The sequence below is a fragment of the Sorex araneus genome, chromosome X (genome assembly GCF_027595985.1).
Source record: "Sorex araneus isolate mSorAra2 chromosome X, mSorAra2.pri, whole genome shotgun sequence".
NCBI lineage: Eukaryota > Metazoa > Chordata > Mammalia > Eulipotyphla > Soricidae > Sorex > Sorex araneus.
In genome coordinates this window covers 306,202,761-306,222,780 of record NC_073313.1, presented here as the reverse complement: position 1 = coordinate 306,222,780, position 20,020 = coordinate 306,202,761, and the positions used below count along the sequence as shown (strand labels likewise).

At 47.5% G+C, this 20,020-nt stretch overlaps 1 pseudogene; it reads left to right on the top strand.

Annotated features, from left to right (window-relative positions):
* The first annotated feature begins 10,206 nt into the window (after positions 1-10,206).
* LOC129399904 (immunoglobulin kappa variable 1-39-like) lies at positions 10,207-10,745 on the top strand (annotated as a pseudogene).
* The last annotated feature ends 9,275 nt before the right edge of the window (positions 10,746-20,020 follow it).

Sequence of the window (20,020 nt, the reverse complement as noted above, 5' to 3'; positions counted from 1 at the left end):
ATTCTCGATTGTCGATGGAGGTCAGAACTCTGAATTCCTTCTCTGACTTGAGTGATTCCTCTTTTGATTCCTCTTTAAGATACCCAAATAGCGTTCTCATCCTGTTTTCACAGGCCCAGGTCTCTGAGTTATATTTTAGTGCAGGAAGAACAGTGGAGTTGAAAAGATATGCCCTGAGCCAGAGATTCTTTGTCCTCTTAACAACTTCTTCAATGCTCATGAAGGTGTTCCACACCACTCTCTTCCTCCTGCGCAGTTCAGGTGCCAGGTCATATATCATGCTGAGTTCTTGACGTAGGTACACATAACTGCTGCATTTGGAGATGTTCCTTCCATTGAGGGCAAATGGAATGTCAGAAACCAGTCCATTTCTCATGAACATTGTCTTTGTGAGACAATGCAGTCTGACATTTCCACACTCACGGTCGAAGTTGGCCAGCACTTGTGCCACTTGGTTGATATTTGGTGTTATTAGAATGATGTCAGCAGCGAAGCAGAGGTTGTGTATTTGCTGACCTTCTATCTTCACTCCCATTCCTTCCCATTCCTGTTGCTGCATGACGTTCCCAGGGTCGCACTGAAGAGTTTCAGTGAAATGGTATCGCCCTGTTGAACCCCTCTCTTTACATTGATGATCACCTCCTTGTAGAATGTGAGATCCTGGTGGTGAATCTGTAATACAGTTCATGGACTGTAAATTGGACCAAACTAATATCTTTAATGACATTAAAAAAAAAAACATCTAAAGACCTCCAGAATCCAGCACAGTCATGCTTAAGATCACCCTCACATGTTCGGACGAGCCTCACGTATGAAGGAACTGGCAGAGGAATCCAGGTGTGCAGGAACCAAGGCTGAGATGTCTAAGCCTGCTCGGATCAGGACCAGCCATCTTCCACCCGGATCCCCCATTTTCCAGTAGCTAGGCAGGCACACCCAGAAGCTGCCCCAGGCACCATGTAATCCCATCAACGGCCAATATCCAGAGACTATAAAACCAAGCTCCCGGATATAACTAGACATCTGATAGCCTAGTTCTCCCTCTCCAAGAACCTGGCAAGCTACCAAGAGTTTCCTGCCCACACAGGAGAGCCTGGAAAGTTCTCCGTGGTGTATTCATATGTCAAAAACATTAACTGTGAGGGCCCCGCCCTGTCCAGTAGGTAGGACCCTTTGTGGGGCTGAGGAGGGGACGCAGCCGAATGAACAGACGCAGAGACAGAAGGAGGAGGAGAAAAGGAGAGAGCTTTATTCACTGGCAGCTACAGCATTTTATACTTGCCTGCTGGGAGGCAGGTAGTGGTATGCGTGCCCAGACCTCGTACAAACAGTAGTCAATCACAGATCGCGACATGTTCATCTATCATGTCAGGCACAGGTGTCAGCTAGTGGAATGGTAAGGTCAGTAAGGTCAGTAACGGCGACCTTGTTAGAGAAGTTTTAATTAGGCCCCTGTTTGAGAAGTGCCAGGCTCTGCCTTACTTGAACATAAGAGCCAGGATTGAAATATGGCTTCCTACAATTAACAATGATAGGTCTCGTTCCCCTGACCCTGAAGAGCCTCTAATGAGACACTGTTGGGAAGGATGAGTAAAGTGAGGCTGCTAAAATTTCAAGGTTAGGACAAATGAAGACGTTACTGGGCCCACTTGAGCAAATCGGTGATCAACGGGATGACAGTGATACAGTGAAAAAAACAGCTATTATTTTCTCATGATACATTTCAAGCATCCAAAGTCCATATGTGGGCACAGTTAATCACAAGCACAGTTGCATCGTTGCTGAAAATTATCAAGTGCCAAGAATGCAGATGACTTGGGCCATGTTTCACATTCTGAGGCCCCAGTTCATTAGGACATCTGAAAATTAAAATATTGCGGTTGGGCACTAATGCTTGGACCATTTAATTTGGTTTCTGAAGCAGCTATGAGCAGAGGCATCAGCCTATGGACACAGCCGGTGTGTTCTTATTCTGATGGCCCAGAGGCCTCCTCTCTGGTGTAGAATCTATGGAACACTCTCCATAGGAGGCACGAAGATGGGTTGAGAAGTCTACGTCAGGAGTCAGAAGCCCTCTGCTCCCTGATATTTTGCCCATGCTCACCTTTCATTCCCTCCTCCTTCCTGAAAATCTTTCTGAAATTACATTCATGTCATGTGAGGATGAAACAATCTAATACTTAACTCTTCGTGACACACAACCCTCTTCATTCCAGTCCCCTGTTAGTCATTACTTCCCAACTAGTTGAGCAGTTTATTTAGAAGGGGAGGCGTTTTGGTTCTTATTTACTGGACTGATAATATGTATTATAATATCTATTTCAAACATGTATAAAAAGTCTCTAACAGAATCACTGGCACAAGCCTCTGAAATCATTTCAGCTGCTGTTATCAGGAAACAAACAACCACTAGATGGGAGACAGAACCCAGAACTGACAAGGCAGAGCCTGGATCTTAGAAGTTCTGGGACAATAACTGAATCAGTGTCCCTTGGTCAATAGGTGTAGCGGGTCCTGTGGGTATGAAGGTAAACATGTGAAGGTAGCTCTCAGAGGCTGAGTTTTACACAAATGATCATTTTCTCTGCAGTGTGAGCACAAGCTGTCTGCTGTAAATGTTTGTGGGGGCACCAATGGTCCCCATATCTGCTACTGACATCATGACTTAATTTCACTATGATGATTAGTAGAGATGATAAACCATCACTGAATGTGAAACGAGGTCCCAGGAGGGGAATTAGATGAGAGTATAAAGAGACCAGGGAAATACCCTCTGTCCCCACTGTCACCCACAAAGGAGAGCAAGTGAGGACAAGGGGAGGAAGGGACTCCTGCTGACAGGAGGAGGTACTCACCAGAAGTGACCCTGAGGGACCTAGACCTTTCCTCTCCAGGCTTCCCAGAGCAAGAGAATCCCGTGTGTGTGGTGTGAGCCTCCAGCCTGTGTGTTCCTGTGAGGGAGGCTGAGCTGAGGCTTAGCACCTGGCACCCTCTGAGCAGGGTCTGCCTTAGGGGCACTCAGGGCATGGGGACTTCACTGTTCTCCCCACCCTCACTCCTCACTGCTCCTACAGCTGAGGAAGGAGAATCAGGATTCATTCTTGGCTAATTGGTTGAGAGTCTTACATTGCCCATACGTGATTCTTCCTTCAGGCAAAGACATTGTGTCCAGCAGACAGCAGGGTCTCTCACAGCTCAATATCAGACACCAGGGAAGGTGAGGTAGGAAGGAGCAGTGTGAGGGCCCTGCCCTGTCCAGCAGGTAGGACCCTTTGTGGGACTGAGAAGGGGACGCAGTCGAATGAACCGACACAGAGACGAAAGGAGGAGGAAAGAGAGAGAGCGAGTGAGCGTTTATTCACTGGCAGCTACAGCATTTATACCTGCCTGCTGGGAGGCAGTGGTATGGTATACGTGCCTGGACCCCCGTACGGGTAGTGGTCAATCATAGATAAACAATGGCGGGGCAGTAAGATCAGCAAGGTCAGCAATGGCAGGAAATTTAAGTAGGCCTCTGTTTGAAAGAAGCCAGGCTCTGTAAAAATGGCTCCTTACGTCTGGCTTCCTATATCTGGCTTCCTACATCTGGCTTCCTACAGAGCAGGACTCAAGTTTCTCTATTATGAGGGAAAAAGGTAAACATTTATCCCATTTTTATCCTATCAAGGTTATGAAGCCTTGTCACTAAGAGGGGGTAATGTTTTCTCTCTCAAACTCATTGTACATAAACATAATGAATTCAATTCACTAGGTCCAGGAAAGGGTAATTTCTAGTACTTGTTTCTAACTATATGAAATGTGTATTAACCTGATACCAACAGACAGCAAAGAATTGTTGACTCCCATGAGTGTCTTAAAATCTGAGACTTTGAATATCTGAGCAGGAAAATATCTCATACTGGACATGTGGGAGATGGAGATGCAACATGGCCAGAGTTTTCCAAAGGATGATGTGGACACATTTTCATGGGAATAGAGTATCTGATGCATAAGAAGTCAATTACTATTAAAAGATAAAGGAATAAATGCCCAGTTATTCCACATGAAGACTGAAAAAAAAATTCCTGATCAAGCCTCTATTTTAAGAGCAACCCCCTTTTTTCTATATATAAAACAAACATTGGTTGTTTTATATATAGAAAAGAAAAAACAAAGTCAGTTCACTAAAATAAAAGGTGCCCCTCCTTAGCATGTTTTGACACCCATGCACCCACCCCTGTCTTTGCATGTTGTCTTGGGAAAGGATCTATGTTTGAGTCTGATATAAAAGTCAGCCCTGATCTTACCTTCACTCACCAGGACTCCTCAGGTCAACTTCTCAAAACGAGGTTCCCTGCTCAGGTCCTGGGGCTGCTGATTCTCGGGATCCCAGGTAAAGACAGAGGACATGAGAAATGGAAACAGTTCAGCAGGGGAGTGTGGGGGATTCTTGCCGCTCTCTTTGTCTCTGTCTCTGTCTCTGTCTCTCTGTCTCTCTCTGTCTCTCTGTCTCTCTCTCTCACTCTGTGCTAGATGATGGGGTAAGTGATGTGATAGTCTGAAACATTCTGGAGGGAACAAGGGTCTGTGCCCTGGAGAGATGTGATGAGAAAGTAGAGATGACACAGTGGATTAGAGGCTACTTTCTCAATTCTAAACTATCTTCTTCATTCCCACAATAAAGATTTGATGTGTAAATACAAAGCTTTTAAGAAATGGCAGTAAGGAAAGGGAATATTTTGGGAAAAATCAGGAAACAATGAAGTTGATCAGATGTGAAAGGAATCTTGCACTATTTTCAATTCTTTTTTAAATTAGGATCCAGAGGTGATGTTGTGCTGACCCAGTCTCCACTGTCCCTGTCCATCATCCCTGGAGAACCGGCCTCCTTCTCCTACAGGTGTAGCAGAGCCTCATACGTTGTAATGGAATTACCTACCTGGGCTGGTTCTATGAAAAACACCAAGGAAACCCCCAAAGGTCCTGATCCACAGAGTTTCTGATACTCAGGTGCCCAGACAGGTTCAGTGGCAGTGGTTCAGGGTCATATTTTACTCTTCAGATGAGCAGGGCAGAACCTGAGTACACTGGAGTTTTTGACTGCATGCAAGTTACGAAGTTTCCTTAACAGTAATGCAGGCCCCAACACTAACCTCCCTGCATGGCCAGGGCCAGATGCCCACACTTGTTCTTTACTGGTGAGCAGACAGCAGTCTCTGAGTCAGTGAGGGGAAGGCATTGGGGCCCTCTGGGAGGAGGCTGCAGCTGAGGGCTTTGGACCATGAGAGCCCCTGCTGGACTGCAGACAAGCCACATTAAGACCTGGTAAGCGTACAGGCCTGGTGTGGCAGAGCAGCAGGTATGCAGGGGGATGTGTGCTGTGAGTGAGCTTCACAGTAGGAGTGACTGACAGCTGATGGAAAGCACCCTCCCTGCCTCTCCCACATTTGTAAGGGAAATGTTACTACCTAAGTATCAGGCGAGTGATACAGTTTTTCCAAGAAGATCCTAAAGCATAATGGAACTACTGTGCTATGCACATTTGCTTCATATGCAGTTGAAGAGATAAGGAAGTGTTTACCTGGCATATGGTTGACCTGGCTGGATCCCTGCACCCCAATGTGTTCCCCTCGAGGTGTGAGGTCTAGGCCATGAATAAGCCTGAGCATTGCAGGATGTGGGCCCTGAACAAACACAAAACTTTTTGGTGAGTGGGGTCATGGGAAGTAGAATGTAGAGTAGGAGTTTCTCTGACACTTGCTCACTGGGACAGACACAGTCCTCTGGGAGCTGAACCCGTGTAGCAGGATGAACAATGGGCAGGCAGGGAACCTTCCTCACTGGGGCCCTTGGGAAGCTGGCAATGGACTGAGGATGGTTTTGCCCTAGGAGAAGGCTGACCCTGAGCCTCCATGCTGCTCCTGACAGACAAGTCACCTGATAGACACTGTCCCTGATCGCAGTTCTAGAGAGGACCCTGTCCTCCAGATCCTGCCCAACACCTGCTGAGTCCCAAGATTCTAGAACCCCCATGTCATTCTGAGCCCTGAGCTGTGTCCAGCCCCTGCTGGCTCACAGAGGCCCCTGTGTGGGGACCTGCCCTTCATGCTGGACTGGGTAGCAGGGGGCCAGCAGGCTGGAGACACTATTGGTTTTATACCTTTGTGAAATTTGTATAAAAGGCAAAACCACACATCAAAACAACTATCAATTTCACAGAAGACAAACAGTAATAAACTGTCTAACACCACCTCTGTCTTACTCCCAGAGAAACTTCCAGTAAATTTTCATTAATTTTCAAACAAAAAAGTTATTCATCATTAACTGCAAAGCCATGTAGGAAATGACAGAATAGAGAGAGTGAGAGAGAGAGAGAGAGAGAGAGAAAGAGAGAGACAGAGAGACAGAGAGAGACAGAGAGACAGAGAGAGAGCATCCAGACTTTATGCTTGAAGGTTCCTGCTGATTGGCTCTGAGACAGTCCAGCCTCTGCTCTTCATTGAATGTGGAGGTGCTCACTCACTGTCCTTAATGTCTCTGCCGAACAGTGGCTCACATGTGGGGACCCAGGTTGCAATCACATTGCATTGAATATGGACTTCCTGTGGGCTCTCTGGGAGTGCCCAAGCCACACTAAATTTTGCGCAGTCCTTGTATGTGTGATTGTCTATCGTTTGTGTGTCTGTTTGTTTCATTCTCAACAACTGACACTGATAGACTGAGGTTGAGCGTGACAATCTGATTGACTTATCGAAGCACATGTTTGTATACTCAGGCTTACTGACAGACTTTACAGTATCTGTTCCAAAGACTTGGGGAAAGTCTAATCTCAGCAGCACGGAGATCATCATCAGCTGAAACCTATTAAGTTGCTGTATCAAACAAGGGCCACAAGATGGCAGACAAACCCCACACGTGACAAGAGAGACCCTGAATGCTAGAAACCCTGAGACAGTAACAGGTCCATTGTCAGCAGGGACATGGCTGTGGTGAGAATGTATGAAGGCTGTTAGAGTCTGAGTTGTAGCAAATTTCCATCCATTCTTGCTGTGGGGAGAGGAGTCCTGCCCTGCCTCTCTGCCATGGACTTTTGATCCCCCATCCAGTGCTCAAAATTTGACTTAAGTTCCTCTGTGATGTTTCAGAGATGAAGCAGTAGAGTCACTTAAGGTAAATTGAGCTCACAGGAGGGGGATTGGATCGGAATTTAGGGACCCCAGGGAACACTGTGCCCCACCCTTCCAGTCCCCTCAGACAGAAATTCCAAGAGAGGCTTTTGAGGACAAGGAGAGGGAGGGGCTTATGCTGGCAGGAGGAGGGTCTCACAGAAAGTGACCCTGAGGGACTTTGACCTTCACTCTCCAGCCTCCCAGAGTGTGAGAACTCCGTGTGTGTGGTGTGAGTCCCCAGCCTGTGTGTTCCTGTGAGGGGGCCTGAGCTGATGCTTCACACCTGGCACCCTCTGAGCAGGGTCTGCCTCAGGGACATCCAGAGAAGGTCATCCTGGGGCAACTTTCCTCCTTTTTCTTCTCTTCTGACTGCTGAGGAGAACTCAGAAATCATTTTCACCTCGTCAGGCAACACCTTGTTGATGAAACTGTTGGCTGTTTGATTTCAACCAGAAATCCATCACTGAATGAACTATCACCTTGATAGTAAGGTTTTGGGTGTCCTTATACTCTTCAGTCAGATGCCTTGTGGAACACAATATGACCCACCTCCAGTCCCCCTGGCTGTTCCAGGATCAGGTCAGTGTCCCTGCAGGGCCTACATGAGAGTTCAGAGCATCAGAGACTGAATCTAGCTCTGAAGCTTCTGCTCAGCCCATTCCTCCTGAGGCTCTGCAGGATGGTGCAGAGGAAGCTACCACAGGAGCTGAGACAACCTCTGTGTACTGATCCCCCATCTCCTTCTCCCACAGTGGAATGCGCAATCTTAGGGCCTCTGTGACAACAGGATTGTGTGAACACCCTGGAGTCTCATCCTCCTTCTCCCCAACCCTTCCCCTGGCCATCAGAACCACCTCAGGGCAGCTCCTCTGGAGCAGACAGTGCAGGCAAAAGTATGTCTTATTTGAGCTGCTCTCCTGAGTACACACACCCAGTTCATCCGCCTTCACTCTCCTCTGGTGTCCTTTGTAACTGAGGACTCTTTTTTGCCCATTCTGCCACTAGCAACCCTTAATCTGCCCTGTCTCAGTGAGTCCCTGTGCAGGATTGTCCTTTGGTAAGTGGCTGATGGGAATCATGGAGTAGAAATTGGTTAGAAGTTTGTTCATGGGGCATCTGGTGGTCCAGTGAGAGCAGAATGCTGGCAGCCTTAAAAATCAGTGGTGGATTCAGGGTGTGTGTGTGTGTGTTGGGTTGGGGGAGATCTCTCCTTCCTGTGTCAGGTGTGAGGCCTCAAATGGCTCTGGAGGTTCTGTCAGGGCTGTGCAGAACGTGAGGCTCCCTGTGCTGCCCCTCTCTGATGTAAGCATCAGGGGAGGCCCCAGTTAAAGGCTGATCATTTGGAGGAAAACCGTCTCCACTAGAATCCACTATCACTCTAGGGCTCCCCTGGGACCTTCTATGCTACCTTCCGTGGATCTCTGGCCCGTCCAGGACTCTGGATTCCGCAGAAATAGAAAGATGCCAGCTGGGCCAGCAGTTCATGTAGGAGAGTCCTCAGACATTATGAAGCTTGAATTCAATGATTGGAGGGTACATGGCACTTTCAATTTTTTGCTGGGTGCATTCCCAGGGGCATTCTATTGAATGAAGAAACAGTGATTGAATAGGGGTAGTATGCAGGGGGTGGGGAAATCATCTCGAGAGCCTACACTGACTCATCTCACCCAGCACTCTACCCTCACCAGCTCATCAAATTTTAGCCCCTATCAGAGCCTAGATCCCAGGTTGGGATCTCACTCATGCCCACTTTGATTCCCTTCTCTTAGACCTGCAAGTCATTTCTCTGTGGGTTGTACCCTAACCTTAACTTGAATCTCAACGCCTACACCAGGGCTTTCTGAGAGCTGACCAAAATTAGAAGAGATGTGTGGAAAGATAGTACAGTGGGTAGGGTGTTTGCCTTGCATGGGGCCAACCCAATTTCAATCCGTGGCATTCCATAGAGTACTCCATACCTCCACCAACGAGCCTTGCCAGGAGTGATTCTAGAGTATAGTTCTAGGAATAAGCCCTGGAAACCGTTACATGAGGTCCAAAAACAAAACAAAAGAAAAAGAAGAGATGTGTGATATAGGATGTGAGCTGAAGGAGCACGGTGCATTCAAGGGGGATCCTGCGGTAGCAACTCATCTCATCTATCTTCTCTGGACTCATTTACATCTGGTCAGCTCAGAAGGGAATCTTTCAGGTAGAGAGGGACTGAAAACTATAGAAGACTGTCCAAAGATAAAGGTGCATGTTTTGGGAAGGTAGAGAGCTTTTCTAAAAGTGAAGAAAGAAACCCCACAATCTAAGGCTGAGGTGGAAGTGGTGAGACTGTTTCTGATGAATGCATGTCAGCACAGGCTTCTTATCACGGCTTCAAACATTTTGTTTTGTTTTGTTTTGTTTTTGCTTTTTGGGTCACACCCGGGGATGCACAGGGGTTACTCCTGGCTCTGCACTCAGGAATCATCCCTGGCGTGCTCAGGGGACCATATGGGATGCTGGGAATTGAACCCGGGTAGGCCACATGCAAGGCAAACGCCCTACCCGCTGTGCTATTGCTCCAGCCCCAAACATTTTCTGCTGTTAACATACAAGTTTTTCAGTAGGTAGTGATGACATTTCTAAAGCCAAAAATACCAGCATATCAAAGCTAAATAGAAGATTTCATGCCCTCAACTTGGTCCAAAGATGTGATATTGAAGGAGTATACAATTCCTGAGGGGGTCTGTGTGTCTGTGGTCTGACAGAGACTGTCCCTGGGCAAGAGAGAGCAAGAAACCTTGTCCTTACTCTGAGGTTCAGAGGACCCACCCTTCTGTGCTCACACTGGGGCCCTCCTGGGGCCCGGGGAGGAGCATATTCTCTGTGGGCAAAGTTCTGCTTCCCCACAGGGACCCACACCCCTGACTTCCCTGCAGCTGGGTTGGTCCCCCCACACACCCTCCCCCCTCTGCCTGCCCAGCCTGCCCAGCCCCCTCTCATTTGCAAGTCCTCAGAGCACATGCCTGGGCACTCAATAATAGTCTGTGTCACCCTGCAGGGTCAGTGTCTGTCACACCCAGAGTGGACATGAGGGCCCCTGTGCAGCTCCTCAGCTTCCTGCTGCTCTGGCTCCCGGGTAAGGAGGGAAATGAGGGTTTTCATGAAGTTAGGCTGCCTGGCTCTTCAGGGAAATCGTCTAACTTATGATTAAGATAATGATGTGCACTATTTTTTTTCTCAGGTGGCAGGTGTGATATCCAAATGAGCCAGCCTCCATCCGTGTCTGCATCTCTGGGAGACAAAGTCACCATCACCTGCAAGGCCAGTCAGAACATTAACAGTTATTTAGCCTGGTATCAGCAGAAACCAGGGAAAGCTCCCAGGCTCCTGATCTATGGGGCAACCAATTTAGGACCAGACATCCCTCCCCGGTTCAGTGGCAGTGGATCTGGGACAGATTTCTCTCTCACCATCAGCAGCTTCAAGCCTGAGGATGCTGCCACTTATTACTGTCAACAAGGTTATACTCCTCCACAGTGATACGGGCCAATACATAAACCCCCAGAGATCAGCTGTGTGAGGCTGAACTGTGCCAGCTGCTCATCCTGGTGCCTCCACTGCTGAGGGTGTGTCAGATACAGCCAGGCTGTGCAATGAGGGACTGTTCTGGGACATGTTGAAGGAACATCTTTAGGCTCCATTATTCTCAATCTCATCCCAGCGGCACAGACATGACAACAAATCTTCTGATTGAATTTAGAGAGATTATTTTTCTGAAATACGTAGGTGACAGTTTCATTCAGAGTTCACATATGTTGGCCTGGGCATCCTCGAAGGCCTAGAAACCATGCTTTAAAAGATAGTTTTTAATAATAGCACATATTGCAACCCCAGTTGTGAGGACACGTGAGCAGCTTCATAGCCTCACACTTAGGGCATCTCCCAGGTTGTGTCTTCCCTGCCATGATGTCCTATCTAGTGGGCCAGAGGGAGAGACTGTGTCTCACCAGGGGAACAACCCTCACAATCCTGTGGTCTGTAGTGGGGGGGAACATGGAGGAGGGGACTGAGATCTACTCCCTTGACTGAGGGATTTTGATCCTGAAATCTTAATGGGAAATAAAATAATTTTAGTGACAGGAACTGTGGTATACTATCCTGGATACCCTTGAAGTTGTAAAGGGGTATAAACTTCATTCAAGGTGTGTGTGTGTGCAGGGGGAATTCAGACAAGTAAGAGGAAGTATCGGTCACACTCTTGTCCCATTGTTCATCGATTTGCTCGAGCAGGCACCCTACCCATGGCATATTGGATATTTGATAAGAGGAAATATAGAAAGGAAAATGTCCACCCTGTTCTTAGCCCAAAGTCTTATACCGAGGCCTCGTGGGAAATACTCTGGATCACAGTGCCTGAGCTTCCCTGCATGGCCAGGCCTTGACACTCTCAAAGGGAATTTAAGTCTATGGAAATCATTGTTACCCTAGGAAATTCTATATTATTGACGGTATTTTCCTAGCTTTGTTGCCCACAAGCCCACCATTATCTACCAATATTGATTTTCCTCGGATTTAAATTCCTAGAATGGGAACATAAAATATGGGGTGACATTGGTGGGGAAAATGCTGACCTCTTTTCAAAAGACAGACGCCCAGATCTGCATTCCACATTTTTTTTTCCACTTTTCCTCAGCAAAGACCAACCACCTAGAGTCTTTGCAAACTGGTCCCCGCCTGTGTGGCAGGAAGCCCCTGGGCCATGGAATTGCTGTTCCCTGAACACGGCCTCTGAGTTCCCCAGGCCCTGGGCTCTGGCTCCAGCTGAGAACGGGAATGTGGGGGCTCAGGGGCAGGTGCCTGTGACCCGGGCACTGAGATGAGACCTTGGCTCAGCCCGTGCAGTGTCACAGCCCTGCCTGCTCTAGCACATCAATGGCACCAGCAAGACCTTGGGGATAAGATCAACACAGGGACACCCTGGAGTTCAGTCTCTGTTTCTGGGTTCTAGTGCAGCCTGTGCACTAGAACATCCAGCTTCCCTCAGGGGCTCAACAGAGTCTCTATACATGTCCAACAGAACCAGAAACCCGAGAATTTTCCAGATTTTCGCTACGTGTAGCATCCACACTGACACATGTATCACACACAGCTGGCTGAAGGGGACAGGAATATCTGTTGGACCCTCTTGTCTGGGTGATGTGACTGGATTTTAAGGACCAGAGATATTATACAATGTGTAAGGTTCTCTTTTGTTTTGTTTTGTTTTGTTTTGGGGTCATACATGTCGATGCACAGGATTTACTCTAGGCTCATGCATTCAGAATTACTCCTGGCAGTGCTCAGGGGACCATGTGGGATGCTGGCAATCGAACCTAGGTCGGCCATATGCAAAGCAAATGCCCTACCCGCTGTGCTATCGCTCCAGCCCTGATGTGGCCGATATTACTACATAAAATCTCTCTATTAATATGGCCATACAGAGTTGAAAGACTTTAATTGGACTAAACATACTTTTTTAAAATAAGTTCAATAAATTCATTTTAAAAATCATAGTCATATAGAAATCAATGTCTAATACCACCCCCTGTCTTTCGCCAAAAGAAATAATCAATGAGTGTTCGGTAATCATCAAGGATTAGTCATTCATTTTCACTGCTAAGCCCTGTTGGAACAGACAACACAATTTACTTCAAGGACTACAGATAGGGACTTAAGGCACATTTGTTTCATTGTGAGTTTTCTCCATCTCTGTAATTCAGTGCAATTTTCAAATCTCAAGGAAGCCTACAGCTTCTATTTTTACCAGGTCCCCAAGGAATAGGGTCTTCATATTTGTATTGAAAATAACTCACACTAGGCAGATTACAATTACCAACCAAGTGATTTATCCATGTCGGTCTCTGACAATCCAGAGATGTGACATGAACATGGGCAGAGTCTATGATTGACGATGAGCAGCCTGCGTGTGTGGATATTGTTTATTGTTTCCTAAAAGAACATGGTTAGAGTGGAAATAGTCCACAAAGTGTTGAATAGTGTATAGGATAGGACATGGCTGCATCAAAGACATGGCAGAATAGTCTTCAATTACACTAAACTCAAATGTAAAGCAGCTACTGAGTTGCACTGGTTGTATTTCATCTTTCACCACTATCATTATTATGGAGACAGTCAGACATTGGAAAAACATGAGCAATTCTCACGATCAAAATCACTCTACGTTCAGGCATGTAACTGACATAGAAAGCCTGTTTCCTTTGTTTGGGGCCCTGGGTTTGAATCCTAACACACCAAGGAAGCATTATGGGTCAATAGTGGATGAATAGTTACTTTGGGTTTCTCATGAAGTCAGAGAAAAAAATCTTTATGAGTCTTGATCTAGAGAGAATGGCTCCAAGGCCTTCTCAATGATGGATCCAGCAGTGGGTGGGCCTTCAGCATATAGCTTGGGGTCAAACATTCACATAAACAGGTTGAGAAAGCCATTTACAAGAACTGGAGGACTGGAACATTTTGACAAGAGCAGGATGGTTAGCCACAGGAACAGACAGATCAGCCTTCTGATATCTATTGTTATCTCCCCTAGTTGCCCCAGGTGCAGTTAGTTACTTCTCCTTTTATCTTAAGGCCATCAAGCAAGTGGATTGAAACCTAAGCATACATAAGCGCTGTGGAGTTACAATAAAATTGCTTTTGCTCATCTGTGTGTGTGTCTCCCCTCTCCCTATCACTCCCACACCCTCTCCTGTTAAACCCCATTATCTGGTTACTCGGGACAGGACAGCATCCAATGGTGCATCAGAGCTGGGCTGGGTTATCCTAGAGGAGATATAAGACTGGATTAACCACACTAGAGAGGAGCCAGGAGCCTCTGCTCTCTGCCATTCCACCCCCACCTTTACCATTATCCTTACAGGCTCCTCCTCATCTCTGGACCCTGCAACATTTTCCAAAGGAACATCCACCCCATCTCTTGGGGTCACAGCACCAGCACTTACCTACCTGTGATGAACATCTCCTCTCTACCCTGGTTACCTGGTCATCATTTCTCCTCAACTGGTTGACCAGTTTCTTATGAATATGAACCACTTTGTTCCCACATGGTCTAGTTGGAAATTTTCCCCTTGTCACAAACCCCAAGATCGTGATAGTCTCTGGGAGAGTGCATAACCAGGCGTGCAAAACTGTCACCAAAGGAAAAATAAATACACCAAAAAAAGGCTAAAAGTTTAGAGTCTTATATGTAGAGGGTATCAGAGGAAATAGTATAATCAGAAAGTGTCCAGCCTTTGTACTTTCGGGTGCCTGCTGACTGTCTCTGTGAGACACGCGAGCCAATGCTCCTCATGCACCCACTGAATGTATATATGCTCACCAGCTGTCCTAATGTCCCTGTCAACTTAAACACTGACTCACCTGTTGGGTCCCAGTTTGAAGAGAGCAACACTACATTGAATAAACGGCTTCTTGTGAACTCAATGGGGCTGCCCAGGCCACCCTGAATCTTGGACAGTCCTTCTTTGTGTGTTTGTTGGTCTCATTGTGTGTCTGTGTGTAAAAACACAAAAAAGAAAAAGAAAGGGCAATGGCGACTCCGCACCGGGAAAGTTGAAGGTGATGATGAGGCACGTGAAGGAAGGAACGAAGGAACGGAGCCAGGCTAGTTGGTCTTAATCGCAGTTTATTCCATTCCCATTTCCATTCTCCTCTGATTCTCCTCCTGCTTCTTCCTCTCCCATCCTACTTCATTCTCCTTCTCTGGATCTCGATCTCGATCTAGCTTCTCCAGATCTGGCCCTGGGACTGGCCCTGGAATTCGACAACACTCGCCCCCAGCCCCCTCTCACAGCCACCTTAAATCCCCTGTATCAGGCTCTGGATGCAGTGGGCTGTGGGCCGGGGATTATGCATAGGGATGGTTACAATCAAGAGGGGGTAAAATTCTATCCCTTAGGGGATGCTTTCACTAGGACAGAATCTCTCTCAGGAAGACATCCGCCCAAGAGCGGAATCCCATGGGTGTGTTTCCCCTCTCCTTGTCCAACTAACATATAAGTATTCATATTATGAATCATTTTGTATGGACATAGCAAGAGACGCATTAAGCTTATAGAATTACTCTCCCCGGGTCACCTCGATCTCAGACTACAGTGCTCAGGCCAGATTAGTCTTTCCTAGCCTTAGCAGGGCCCTAGTCTCGTTTTTTTTTTTTTTTTTTTGGTTTTTTGGGTCACACCTGGCGATGCACAGGGGTTACTCCTGGCTCTGCACTCAGGAATTACTCCTGGCGGTGCTCAGGGGACCATATGGGATGCTGGGATTTGAACCCGGGTCGGCCGCGTGCAAGGCAAACGCCCTACCCGCTATGCTATCACTCCAGCCCCCCTAGTCTCGTTTTGCTTTTGGATCATGACATGACATGCCCATGACCAAGCTCTTAACATATAGTTAAGCATTAGGCGCTTTGGCCAGGTCCATCTCGATGTCAGGGTAGCACATAACTCACCACTTGCCCTAGGTCCGTCACGTCCCTCGTCGGGACCCTGATTTTGGGGGTGCTAGGAAGCAAGGGCAGCTGAGGCTTAAGTCCAGAAAGCAGATGCCCGGGAGTGAATAATATTTGAAGCCAATTAAATCCCATATTTCATAAGTGTATTAACAACTATCTTTCTTTGTCCACACAAAAAGGATATTGTTTTAAAGTAAACTATTCAAAAGACATAAGAGAGGAGAAAGACAATATTAACTTACAATACAAGTACACTGTCCTAGCAAGGTCTGACCTTACAAATTAACAGAGTTTGATTAGAGGAAGAGCAGATAAACTGTAGAAGTGGTTACAGATGAACAAAAGAATGGGAGTGACTCGGGAGCACTTTGATGAGTGTAACTGATATATCTAAGCTCCTAGTGGTAAGGGGAGCAGGACATACCAATGTAGTCTAGAATTGTTTAGAGATTATTACCAGATAAGCCCAAACTCTGTGGTAAGGGAGAAAGGACAAACCAATGTTATCCAACAGTCTGTTTGTCTCATTCTCTGTGACTGACTCCAATGGACAGAGGTTGAAATTGACAAAACAATGGCCTTACAGGCACATTTCCACGTAGTCTGACTGGGTTTACAGTCTCTGTTCCAAAGACTTGAGGAAAGTCTGACTGAATCTCCCAAAAGCACAACTATTAAGTTGCTGTATCACACAGTGGCCACCAGGTGACAGACTCACACCAGAAGTGACAAGAGAGTCCCTGGATCTGAGCAATACTGTGGTCTCACAGGCCTGTGGTCAGCAGGGACAGGGGCTCTGTGGTGTGGTGGGAAAGTATGAAACCTTCAGAGTCTGAGTTGGAGCCAGATTTTCACCTTTTTCTGCTTCGGAGATAGAAGTCCTGTCCTGCCTGCCTGCAATGGGCTGCTTTTCTGCCCCAACCAGTTTCACAATTGGAGAGAGAGCTGTAGGGTCACTGAAGGTAAAATGAGGTCACAGGAGGGCACAGGTGGGAGTATAGAGACACCAGGGATCCCACTCTGTGTCCACACACCCAGGAGAGGCCTGTGGGAACAAGGGAAAGGAGGGGCTCCTGCTGACAGGAGAAGGTCCTCAAGGGAAGGGACCCTGAGGGAACTTGACCTTCAGTATCCCAGAGTGTGAGAATCCTGGGTGTGTGGTGTGAGCCCCCAGCCTGTGTGTTCCTGGGACGGAGCCTGAGCTGAAGCTTTATACCAGGCACCCTCTGAGCAGGGTCAGCCTCATGAGGACACCATGGAAGTGGTGGAGGACTTTGCCATTCTCTTTATCTTAATGCCTTTGCTGATTTAATTTCAGAGGGAAAGACTCTGAAATTGTTCAATGTTTATTTTTTCAATCATAGCTTAAAGGCTAATAGTCCAACATTGCCCTGGGGATGGAGCTGTTGGCTCTTTTGCTTTCTGATCAGAAAATGCATCAGACTAAATGAATTAATTTCCATGTGCTAATGTTTGGGTTGTCTGCTTTATTGTCCACTAAGATGGCAGTAAGGACACTGTGTGCCCTTCTGCAGCCTCCCTGGCTGTTTCTAGGAGAGGGTCCCTGTCACCTGCAGGGCCACACATTGGGAGCAGCATCTCACCCTGAGATCAGCCTAAGCCAGGGCTGCAGAGAAAGTACATGGCTTGAGGGTTATGCCTTCAATTCAACCAGATGATCCCTGGAAGCACAATTTCCCTGGGTATCAGTAGGGGCATTCCTGGAGGTCTCTAGGACCACCTGGCTGACCTTGGTAGACAGGCATGGGGGTTGCCTGGATATCATGGCGCAATTAGCCTCAAACAGTTCTAAGAGCTCAACTCGTAGTACTGAGCTGTTTGGCTGAACTGGCCAAGTGTTGCCTAGAGTGACCAACACCCACCCCAGCACTGGTCAGGCAGGATCTTCTGCACCATGCCCAGACACACAGACAAAATCAGTATTTGTTCCTAGGTTACTTTTCATTACATTCTATCTGCTGCTCTGTCGGGATTGGGACAGTGAGTGCAGACACATGGCTCTCTCACCATCACCAGAAAAGTGCTCTATGGTCACAGACACCCCCATGGGACACACACCCCACCCACGGAACCTATGCTGAAGTGTCTGTGGACTTGGGGTCCTCAATAGCAACATGACAGGGGACAGCTCTGAAATTTCAGTCTCTTCTCCTCCCACAGACAGCCCCACCCTATCTACTCAACTCCCTTATGGAGTCTGAATATTTGGGTTCTCAGAACTTCTGCTTTAGACTCACTGACCCCAGGTCCTCCTGCATCACACTGGCTGTGGTGGCTGCAGAGTTAACGCCCAGGTTTCTCTGACGTGCTGCCCATTGCTGACCCCAAGTTCTGACCCATCTCCATGAATCCCTGACAGGGTCCTTATTGGTAGGTGTATTGCAGGGAGCAGTTAATAGTATAGGAATTGGATACATATCCTCAAAGGGGCAACAGGATCCATTTGGAACAAGATTCTATACAGAGAGAGCAATGGCATCAGGGAGGGGAGGTCTCTCCTGCATGCATATGAGGCAGCAAATGGCCCTGGAGGGTCCTGTCCTGGGCCCTGCAGGAGGGGAGCCCCGGGAGCTGCTCCTGTCTGAGAGAAGAGCTCAGGGAGACCCTAGTCACAGGCTGATCACTGGAGAGGAAACCGTCTCCTCTAGACTCCATGGTCACTGCAGGGCTCCCCTGGGACCTGCTGCTTCCTGGGAAACATTCCAGACCCTCCCCAAGACAGTCAGTACTTCAGCATGTGTATGTCCTGCTGGGCTAGTGGTTCATGGGGGTCTGGTTTGGTCTGTCGGGTGCTGAATTCAGTGATGGGGGGACTATAGGACACAGCAGGGAGAGCTGGGTTTTAGTTCCAGGGTCAGCCTCTAGAATGAAGGAACAGTGTTGTTGATGTGGTGGTGGGATGGTGTATGATGACATTGATTTGTCTTTTCTGCCTTGCCAGATTCCTCTGTGTTTATTTGTGATTTTTTTTTTGTGCTCTATTGACTTGTAAATATTGTTTTCCTCTTCTCTCTAATCCTTTTCATAGTTTATTCAGAGCAATGTACTTTTTGTATGGCACAGGAAGATAGTAAATGGGATGCTTTTGTAAGATGGGAGTTAATTGACTCTCAGTGATATTTACCTCCTGGCTATCTGTTCTCTCAACTTAAGCCTCAATTGCCCTTACCTTCTAGGCCCCCAAAAGCAGCGTCCCAAAGAGGGACTCAACGGGCCCAGTGCAAGTGGTGAGCTATGTGCTACCCTGGCGTTGAGATGGGCCTGGCCAAAGTGCCATAATACTTAACTACAGGTTAAGAGCATGGTCATGGACAAATTCTGTCATGATCCAAAAAGTATAACTAGAATCGGACCCTGCTAGGGTTAGGAATGTTTAATCTGGTCTGAGCACTGTTGTCTGAGTCTGTGGTGAGATGTTGCCAGGAGAGCTGCCCTATAAGCCTCAATGTCTCTCTTACTGTGCCCATAGAAAAATTACTTATATTAAGATGTTAATCAAGATGCTAGGAAAAGAGGAATACCCCTGGGTTGTGTTTCTGCCCTTGAACCTGATGGGCAGTCAGGAAGGGCTTTTTAATCTTGATTTTGCTACCAGAATGGGTGTAGCATGATCCCAGAGGGTAAGGGGTGGAGAGACAAGTAGGAAGAAGCAGAAAAGGGGCATCAGGGAGTCCTTGGGAGAGAAGCAGTCAGGGTCAGAATCCAGAGGTCAGAGGCAGAGAGAGGATCTGGAGATCTGGGATGGAGGAATGAGGGGCTAGGAAGGAAGAGTGCAGGAGGGGAGAGACGAGAGAGCTGGAGTTGTCGGGAGACAGAGCAGGGAGCAAGATGGAGCACAGAGAGATGAGCAGGAGAGACAGGAGGAGAGAGGAATGAGGGACAGTGTGAGATTAGAATGGGGGGCTCAGAGAGACTGGAACAGGTGTGTGGGAAGAATGGACTAAACGGCAGCTAATCAGCAACCAGCTTGGTCCTCATTCTCCCTTCGCCTGCCCATCGCCAACAGCCATCCCAATTCAGTCAATACATGGCGATTCGAGAGCACCCAACACGGGCGTTGAGAGAGAGCTGCCCAGAGAGCCTGGGAACACACATACTTCTGCATGTGTATTTTTTACAGGACAGGACCCTTAGGATCCCGATCCTGCCTCACACAGCATGGCTCTTTATCCCAGCCCAGAGTGATAGTTCTCCCTGTGTGGTTCTATCTTCACTCCATACTGTATGCCCCCCCATCTTGTGGCACCCTGCATCGTATAGAAATGTTCGTCTACTGTCTGTGATTCCCAAAAACTGTGAGGATGTCTCATTTGCTCTCCTGTATTGTTATCACCTCAATCTTCTTAAGACATTGGGTCTTACATCTAGT